Here is a 9334-nt window from a genome sequence, read left to right on the forward strand (position 1 = left end):
GGAGTAGTGCCTCTAATCCTTCCAATGTATCCTGGAGGATGAAATGCTGTGAGTCCATGTCCTTGAAATAGGCAAGAAATACACATAGTTATTGGTAGTAAGTTGCAATTTCAGCGTGTCATTCGTCGTATGTTTGGACTAGGCAAGTAGAAGTCATTAATGCCTCAGTTAATCCATTTATTTTACCTTTGATTTGTTATGACATAAGCTTTGACGTTTACATTTTCATTCTACTTTTTAAAAAAAAGAAAAAAAAGAGTGAGAGAGAAAGAGAGTGAAGGAAGACCTTTGTGCAATCATATTTGTGCTTCTTCTTCTTAAGCATGGATACCACTAGGCAAATGAGTGGCTACCCCTTATTCTTTGGAGAGCCCGGTGAGGATGCCGAGTTGTTCTTATCAAACTTTAGAATGGCACTCCACATAAAGAGAGTGGTAGGAGACCAAGAATGCTCATGTTTGAGTTGGTCCTACGAAGAGATGCTTCCACTTGGTTTCGATCTCTACCTGCACCCGCACGAGTAGATTACAAGGGGGTCATAGAACTTTCTAGAGACAATTACTTCACTCCTTTCAACACACAAAAGCTATGGCAAGAAATAGTTGCTCATAAGCAAAAGGATCTAGAGGACTACTTGAGTTATAAGCAAGAATTCTTACGTCTTTGGACTCTTTGGTTGTGTAGTCTTCCTAACCTTGGAGATGGTGCAGAATTCTTGAAGAAGGAGAGATTTATTGCAGGGATGTACCCATCACTAAAATTGCAAGTAGAGTCAGGAGAGCCCACAACATTTGATGTTGCTGAGGCTAGGGCTACCAAGAAACTCCGAAAGATGAGGTGTATGCTGGGGGGGCTTTATCTTTGATGATTCAAAGCCTAGGGAAGAGGTACAATCTTGCACTCGTAGAGAATTACCTGAGGTCACAGTCGAGGTGATAGAAAAGTTAAATGAGTCTTTAAATAACTTGTCTATCCACTTTGCACAAGCCGTGGAACAGAAGGGCCAAGCCAAAAGGGTTGAAGAACGAGAGCCACGACCTAGGCGACTCTTGCAATGTTGGAATTGCGGAGAGTCAGGGCATGGGATGTATAATTGTCCTTGGCCTCGTGGGGAGCTAGGGAAGCCTAACATGAATTATCCAGTGATGAATGCAGGTGAAGGCACTATTCAACAACAACCGATGATTTTGTAGAAGCCCAATGCAACAAGACCACCTCCACGAGGAGTGGAAGGAATGCCGCCCTTGCCGGACCCAAATGTACATGTGGTAGAGGTAACAAAGGCCAAGGAGGTAGACATTGAAGCAAATGGTGTCAAACGAAGGCGTGGAAAAGAGAAGGAAAAGGAGGGTGTGGCATCACAAAGTGACCATGGATGAGGAAAGAATGTGAAGGAAAACATGGAAGTAGAGAGGAGACGACATCATATAAACCTCCAAGATTTCCCCCTTGGACATGGTATGGCTCCATACAACCTTTTGGAAGACATGAGAGATAAGGGTCCTGATGTGAGCTACATCTTGGAAGGTGAATTCCCACAAGACTTCCCAAGGGCACAAAAGAGGGGGCTCATGAGTGAAGAGGGCAAGTTCTTTCTTGTTCTTAGAAGGTGCCCTCTACCAAAGAGGAAAAGATCAAGTGTGCAGAAGAGTACCAACAACCAAGGAGATTCTAGCCATTTTAGAAGGTTTGCATGAAAAAGCATGTGGTGGCCATTTTGCTCAAGAACTAACTGTGAAAAAGATTTTGCTTGCTGGGTATGTTTGGCCAAGCTTACACGTGGATGTCCAACATTGGTGTAGGAGCTGTCATAACTACTAAGTCAATGGTAATAAGAGGTTGCTACATGGTCCACGCCAATTAGTCATTGCAAGTGATTCATTTGAAAAATGGGGCATTGATGCTATGGGTCCACTACCTAGAACTAAAAATGGAAAATTGTACATAGACTACATGACTAGGTGGGTGGATGCTCAAAGTGTGGCAAGGGTGAATGAAAAGACTATAAGCAGATTTGTTTACACTCATATATGTTGCAGATTTGGCACACCCTTGGAGATTGTTTCTGACAATGGTCCAGGTTTTAGAAAAGGTTTGCTCACCGAAGTTTGTGAAGAGCTTCATATTTCACATCGTCATAGCACACCCTACTATCCCCAATCAAATGGGTTAGTAGAGAAGGCTAATGGTGTCATTGCAGGAATCATAAGGAAGATGGTGGAGAACAAGACGAAGCTTTGGGACGAGTTCCTTGATGGAGCACTATGGGCATACCGGACTACCTACCGAGAAGCAACGAGGTTTACGCCCTTTCACTTGGTTTATGGTCAAGAAGCATTGCAGCCTATTGAGCTCAACATCCCAACAATGCGGCTACATGGAAAAGGTGGACTAGGAGACCAAGATGCATGGGTGGATCGACTTCTCACTTTAGTTGAGGTAGAGTGGAAAAGAGAAGCTGCATATGAGTGTTATAGAAGAAAAGCCATGCAAGCAGCGGAGAAGTTCAATGCAACTTTGAAAGACAAGGGCATCAAAGAAGGAGATCTTGTGCTAAAGTATGACAATCGACTTGATAACGGGTTTGATGCCAAGTTTGAAACTAGATGGGCAGGGACCATACATTGTCAAGAAGGTTTTCAACTCTAGCTATTATCAGCTCATGGATTTGGATGGCAAAGAACATTCTAAGAAGGTTAATGGCTACAGACTCAAGCCATACTTGAGTCGCATTCTACCGTCAGACTCACAAAAGCACCCACAAAAAGGAGATAAAAGGGCATGTAAGTTCTGTGGTTTGAGTAATGTTTGTGGTGCAAAACACGAGGAACATAAGAAAGATGGACAAGAGAACCACATTACACCACTTGCTTTAGAAGGCCTACTAGATGATGGTACATGAATATACCATCATCTAGGGGGAGGCCTAAATGATAGCCGTTTTTTCGACTATCCACATTGCCATAGGGAGCTACCTCGGCCAAGGAAAACTCTTTGTCATAAATACCTTTTCACTGTAAATAGGCGTGTGTGCGTTAGGGACTTTATCCATATCTTTTATATATTTTTGATATTATTAAAAAAAAGTTTTTGCTTGTTTAGCTACTCATCAAAAATAAATAAAATTATTACGGCCCATTTTGTGTAAATATTTCATTTCATATAAGGGCCTAAATATGGGAGTCTTTATTTTCTCAAATATGTAAATACTTCATTAGGTGTGTGTATTACAAAACCTAAGTATATTTTATTTATTATTATTATTATTTTTATTTTTTCTTCATAATACTTTTGGACCATCATTGTACATATGCTTCAACTTCACCATGCTTAAGTAAATCCTATGCCCTCACATTTCTACCCACACCGTGTAAAAAGCCTACTACCCAAATCACTTTTTCCCTTAGACTATTTCATCTTTTATTCTCTCATCTACCCTAAAATAATGAGGGTCTCCCTCCCTTTTGACTTCCATAGTTTAGTATTTTTGTATATATTTTTTACTGTTAAATATTTCATATATTTTTATTAAATAATTTTTCATATATCAATTATTTTTGTATATTTTATTTTATTATTTTTATTCACAATTTGATCTCTTTGTTTATTTTATTTTTCTATCATAATAACCATATTATTGTCATGATATGTTGACTAGTTAAAGTACTAGCTTGTTTTTTTTCTTATTATATTTTTATAAAATGGAAAAAATATCCTCCTCCATGCAAGTGTCCACATACACTTGAGTCTCTAAGGTCAGGGTATGATGTATTGGGGGGCTCACTCTTGGAGCTATCAAGAAATTCCACCAATGGGGACCCACGTAAAGATTTTGAAAATTCAGAAAATACATAATTCTGCTGAAGTTTTTGCCCCCGCCTCCACTATGAATTCGGACTGGTCATCAAAAGACAAAAGTTAGCTCGGAAGCTCAGGAATATGCTCAAAGTTTTTGAGAATTTTTGGAGATGATGGCGGTGAGATATGAATTTTTATTGGACCCCAGTCTGCCCACTTTTTGGCAAGGTACACCTAGTCTCTTCTCACCTCCCTTACACATTCATCACCTACACACTTACTCATTCCTTTCTCACTCCATCAAACCTGCAAACTTCATGTCCTCTCTCACCCTCTCCACCTTTGCCCTCTCCTTCCATCTCCATTTGCTCTCATATCTACTCTACACCCATACCTCATCTCCATTTCTCTCCCTACTACTCCCATATTACTAAATTATTTTCCCAATCTCAAAAAATACATAAAATTCAGCATGAATGTATCATATTAACCTCTGCAAATATGGGGTTTCCATCTACAAAAACACCTATGTTCTTCACCTCAATCAACTTTTGTGGCGTCGAATGCAAGAAGGAGACCGGCGGTTAACTTAAAGATCTACACATGGGTGAATCCAAGCTTCTTCGAGCTTTCAACCACACAAAGGATCTTTGCAAATCTTTACTCCTCTCACTCAACCTCTCAGCCCTTCTCACCCATTTGTACATTGTACTACTAACCTTTTATAGTGATTACTAACTACTAACCACTAACATATGTAAATAAGCACCCACTCTACTACTTTTTGAGTAGGCATTACTACAAGTTATTTGCTCAAACCTCTACATCACACTCTCCTCTCATCTTCAATAATTCTCTCACCTTGATCCCACATCCATGTGACTCAAGGGATAAGAAGAGGCCCACTCTCATTCCAAAATAAAAAATCCATAATCTATGATTTCTCATAATAAAATTAATTAGGCTTAATCCTAATTGGGGCTTCTCAAACCTATAAATAGAGCCCCTCCATTCCTTGTGAGTAAGGGGGATTACACACATTATTGTACACCACTCCCAACTCTAGTGTGTAAGGAGATAGTGAACTTGTGAGCTCTCTCTATACATCAATACCTTTGATTGCATAGAGAAGCTTGAAGCTAGTTATGTCATTGTGAGGGCTTGAGTGATGCCATACTCCCTATCATAATTGTATCTTGCCTTTGTGCATAAATAAGATTAGTAGTTTGGGTGCAATTGTGTACAAAATCTTGGACTCCTACATCTCCAAAGTTGATTTAGCAAAGCGGTCCGATGTTTGATTTAAGGTAAATTCGATCCTTGTATTTTGTGGTGTGATTTTATGCTTGGCAACTTGAGGGCCTGTTTTTGATTTGTTGCCTTTCATTCCATGGTAAGAGGGTTGTATGGTGAGAGGGCTCCCGTAACCTTAAGACCATGTGTATACCAACAACAAAATCAAGCTTATATTGTCTCTCTAAGTTTTTCTCCAAGTTTGGTGTGCATCTATTTGTGTTATGCTAGTCTCCTCCACACACAATACCATATGTTATGAGTGTTTGTTGAGGGTGTGTGTGCCTTTTGATTAATGTATATGGTTAGCTTGTATTGATTGGCTACAAGGAAAGATCTTTGGTGTCCTAGTTCGTACACATAACTAAGTGATGCCCCTTTCTTGTTGAGTGTGTGGTTTTTTGGTTCTTATGTTTGTGCTGCGTTGTGCCCCAAGCCCATTGAGTAACACGGGAGCCTTGAGGAGTGCTTAGAGGTCGCTCTTCTTGTTGCCCGCCCCGGACTGCCTCACTATCGTTAGCTCAGAAACTTTGTTTCATGGCCTATACAAGATGGATGTATTTGAAAAGTTGCAGCATGATGCTGCTTAGTTTCTATGACTCGTGCTATAAGTGATGCAGAATTATGGCATGCATGATTTGGCCATCTGAATCATGGCAGTTTGTTACGCCTCGTGCTATAAGTGATGCAGAAATATGGCATGCATGATTTGGCCATCTGAATCATGGCAGTTTGTTACGCCTTCAAAGGTATGATATGGTGTCTGAGTTGCCAACTCTTGAGACCCCTACTAGACATGTATGTGAGGGGTGTATTCTTGGTAAAATGCATGGGGCATCATTTCCAAAGGATGGATCTGTGAGAGCTGTTAAGAAATTACATCTTATACATAGTGATGTATGTGGTCCTATGAGAACACCATCTATTGAGGGATATCTCTACTTCGTTACTTTTATTGATGATTACTCCAGATATAGCTGGGTGTATCCATTAAAGCAAAAGTCAGAGGTTTGTATGTGCTTTAGGCACTTTGTATCCATGGCTGAAAATGCATGTGAATGTAAAGTTATCACCCTTCGTTCAGATCGAGGGGGGGGGGGAGTATATGTCCAAGGAATTTCATGCATATATAATTGAAAAAGTCATAAGGCATCAATGTACAGTGCCATACACACCTCAGCAAAATGGTGTGGCTGAGAGGAAGAATAAGTCTCTCATGGAGATGGCATGATGTATGGTGAAAGCCCAAGATTTACCTCATGGTTTTTGGTTAGAGGCAACTATGTGCGCAAACTATGTGTTACAAATGCCCTACCAAGGCCTTGCAGTCTAAAACTCCTTATGAAGCTTGGCATGGCAGGAAGCCTTCTGTGGCTCATTTGCATCTTTTTGGTTGTGTTGCTTGTTTGTTAAAAATTACAGCAATGTGATGAGCTATGGTGGATCAAATGCTAGAATCAACATCATTAACAAAGAGATTAGATGATAATTAAGATATGATTAGTGAGTAATTAACTAATAGCTTAATGTAGGCATGGATAATCAAAAACCAGCAAATTCTCATTAGGCCAATGCCTCAATTTATAGTATTTACATCCAAGCATCAAATCCCACTGATTTCTCCTTGATTCACTCCACCTCTTTTGCTTGATTCTCTCCACCTCTCCCAGAATATCTCTACACTTCCTAAATCTTCTCATGCTACCCTTTATTCTCTCTTAGTAGATTCTTCTCACCTTTTCATAGGTTCTCTCACATTTACAGATTCTCTTTTACAGCCTCTACTTGTATATTTTAACACCTCCCCTCAAGTGAATACTCCTAGAACACCTAGACCCTATACCAAGTTTCCCTCTTACTTGATAGTCCGCGACCGACCAGTGCCTAGCACACCTCCCCTCAAGTGAACTTAGCACACCTGGACCGTATACTAAGTGTCTCTCTTACTTGATAGTCCGCGACCAGTGCCTCAAGTCCCTAAACTCATAGTCCTTGACACTCTCTCTCTCTATGTGTCCAAGGCTACTACAAGTGCCCGCGACCTTGACTAAAGTGCTCACACATACATCTACCACGTGGCCTATATTATCGGTGGCTCAGAGGCGGTTTTACTTTGTTGGGGCAGGTTACATTGGGTTGTGGGGTCTCTCTCTCTCTCTCTCTCTCTCTCTCTCTCTCTCTCTCTCTCTCTCTCAGAGATTTTCACATGGCTCCTCACTCTTTGGAGCCTCACATCTTCTCTTGTCTTCAGTCTTCTTATCGTGGCAGCTTCTCTTCATGCGTCCATGTCTTCCTCTTCTTTCAGTCTTCTTGTTGTGGCAGCTTCTCTTCTCGTGTCCACGTCTTCCTTCAATGCTTCCTCTAGCTTTTCTTCTTGGTATGGATCTTCCTCTTGGAAAGAGATGTTCTTCTCCTTTCATGGCTGGGGCCATGAGCTTGTCTGTCAGTTCTTCTTGCTCCATGTGAGTAACATGTTTAAATGTTTTGTTGATAGTTCTTTTGGGCTTTTGATGTTTATCTTGTGTCATTATTCAATGCAAACCCAAATCTATGCGGGAGGTCTTACCTCTTGCCTTATTCTGGACAAGGGCAATGTCTGATCCCATTTTTACATTGATGTAATGTGCCTAATACATAATGCATATAGCATTCATTCTTATGCACATTCCCAAATGCAACTCTGGCTGTGAATAATCTTGAATTTGAGTGTAATTTGTAGGCATTAACCAAGTGTTAAATGTAAAATGATGATTACCATAAATTTATCAGCATAATTTTATCAGAAATTACATTAAATCAAGGGTAACCAATTTGTACGGAATGGTTGGAGTATCAAACCAACTCCGAATTGCAATATGAAGTTATAAGGATCTGTATCAGATACCTAATGGTTAATTTGAGCCCTCAATTGCACCAAAATATAGTGATTAGTATTGATTAATAACTGATTAGCAAATTAATTCTCTGTTTTGTGTGTAAAAAATAGAGTATGCGGGGAGCCCAGATCTGAGACCTTAGAGTTCAAATGAGCTCAAATCCTTTCAAGGCCATCAATTGCAATTAGTCTAGTAGAGGATTAAGCCAAGAAACACAAGATTTGACCAAACATTGAATGCTTAATCTCTGTTTTACCAAAGTCACCTGTAGATTTGATGAAGAGCTTGGATCTAACTGTAGACTTGATCAAATCAAATTCTGACTTCACCAGCTTGTAGAGCATGCTTGAAAATCCCTGGGGCTAAGAGGAATTAGACCCATTCGATCTGTGGAAGAGAAGATCTCAATTTTTCTCCCAGAAACAGGCGCTTGATAAATCGCGAATTTCAGCAAGCCGACGGCGGTTTGACGATTTGAGCACATGGGCTGGTGCGTGGGGATCATAGCTGTATGTGGCTAGAAGCAATGGGCCTAATTTGATGTGTGCAAGGAGATAGAGCTCCTCCACCAGCTGGGGGTTGAAAAATAACTAAAAATTTGATTATTTTCTACTAATCCTAACTAACTAGATAATGGGCTCATAAACTTGATGGATTCTACGCTTGGCTCTGATACCATGTTAAAAACTATAGCAATGTGATGAGCTATGGTGGATCAAATGCTAGAATCAACATCATTAACAAAGAGATTAGAAGATAATTAAGACGTGATTAGTGAGTAATTAACTAATAGCTTAATGTAGGCATGGATAATAAAAAACCAGCAAATTCTCATTAGGCCAATGCCTCAATTTATAGTGTTTACATCCAAGCATCAAATCCCACTGATTTCTCCTTGATTCACTCCACCTCTTTTGCTTGATTCTCTCCACCTCTCCCAGAATATCTCCACACTTCCTAAATCTTCTCATGCTACCCTTTATTCTCTCCCAGTAGATTCTTCTCACCTTTTCACAGGTTCTCTCACATTTACAGATTCTCTTTTACAGCCTCTAACCAAGGGCTTGTTCTTCCCGCACACACCCTATTCACTTGTATATTTCAACATTGCTTATGCTCTTGTGCCTGAGCAACAATGCAGTAAGCTTGATGATAAGGCAGTTAAATGCATATTTATGGGATACAGTTTAGAAAGCAAGGGATATAGACTCTACCATCCGGCCTCAAAGCGGATTTTGGTAAGTAGATATGTTGTTTTTGTCAAAAACTCAGTTCAGCCCATGCTTTCATGCAAAAAATAGCAGAATGTATGCCCATAGGACATGTTTGATTCGCTCCTACCTTTGTTTAATGGAGGGCAGCCATAT

The sequence above is a fragment of the Cibotium barometz genome, chromosome 59 (assembly GCF_041138505.1).
Source record: "Cibotium barometz isolate CiBa-2024 chromosome 59, ASM4113850v1, whole genome shotgun sequence".
NCBI lineage: Eukaryota > Viridiplantae > Streptophyta > Polypodiopsida > Cyatheales > Cibotiaceae > Cibotium > Cibotium barometz.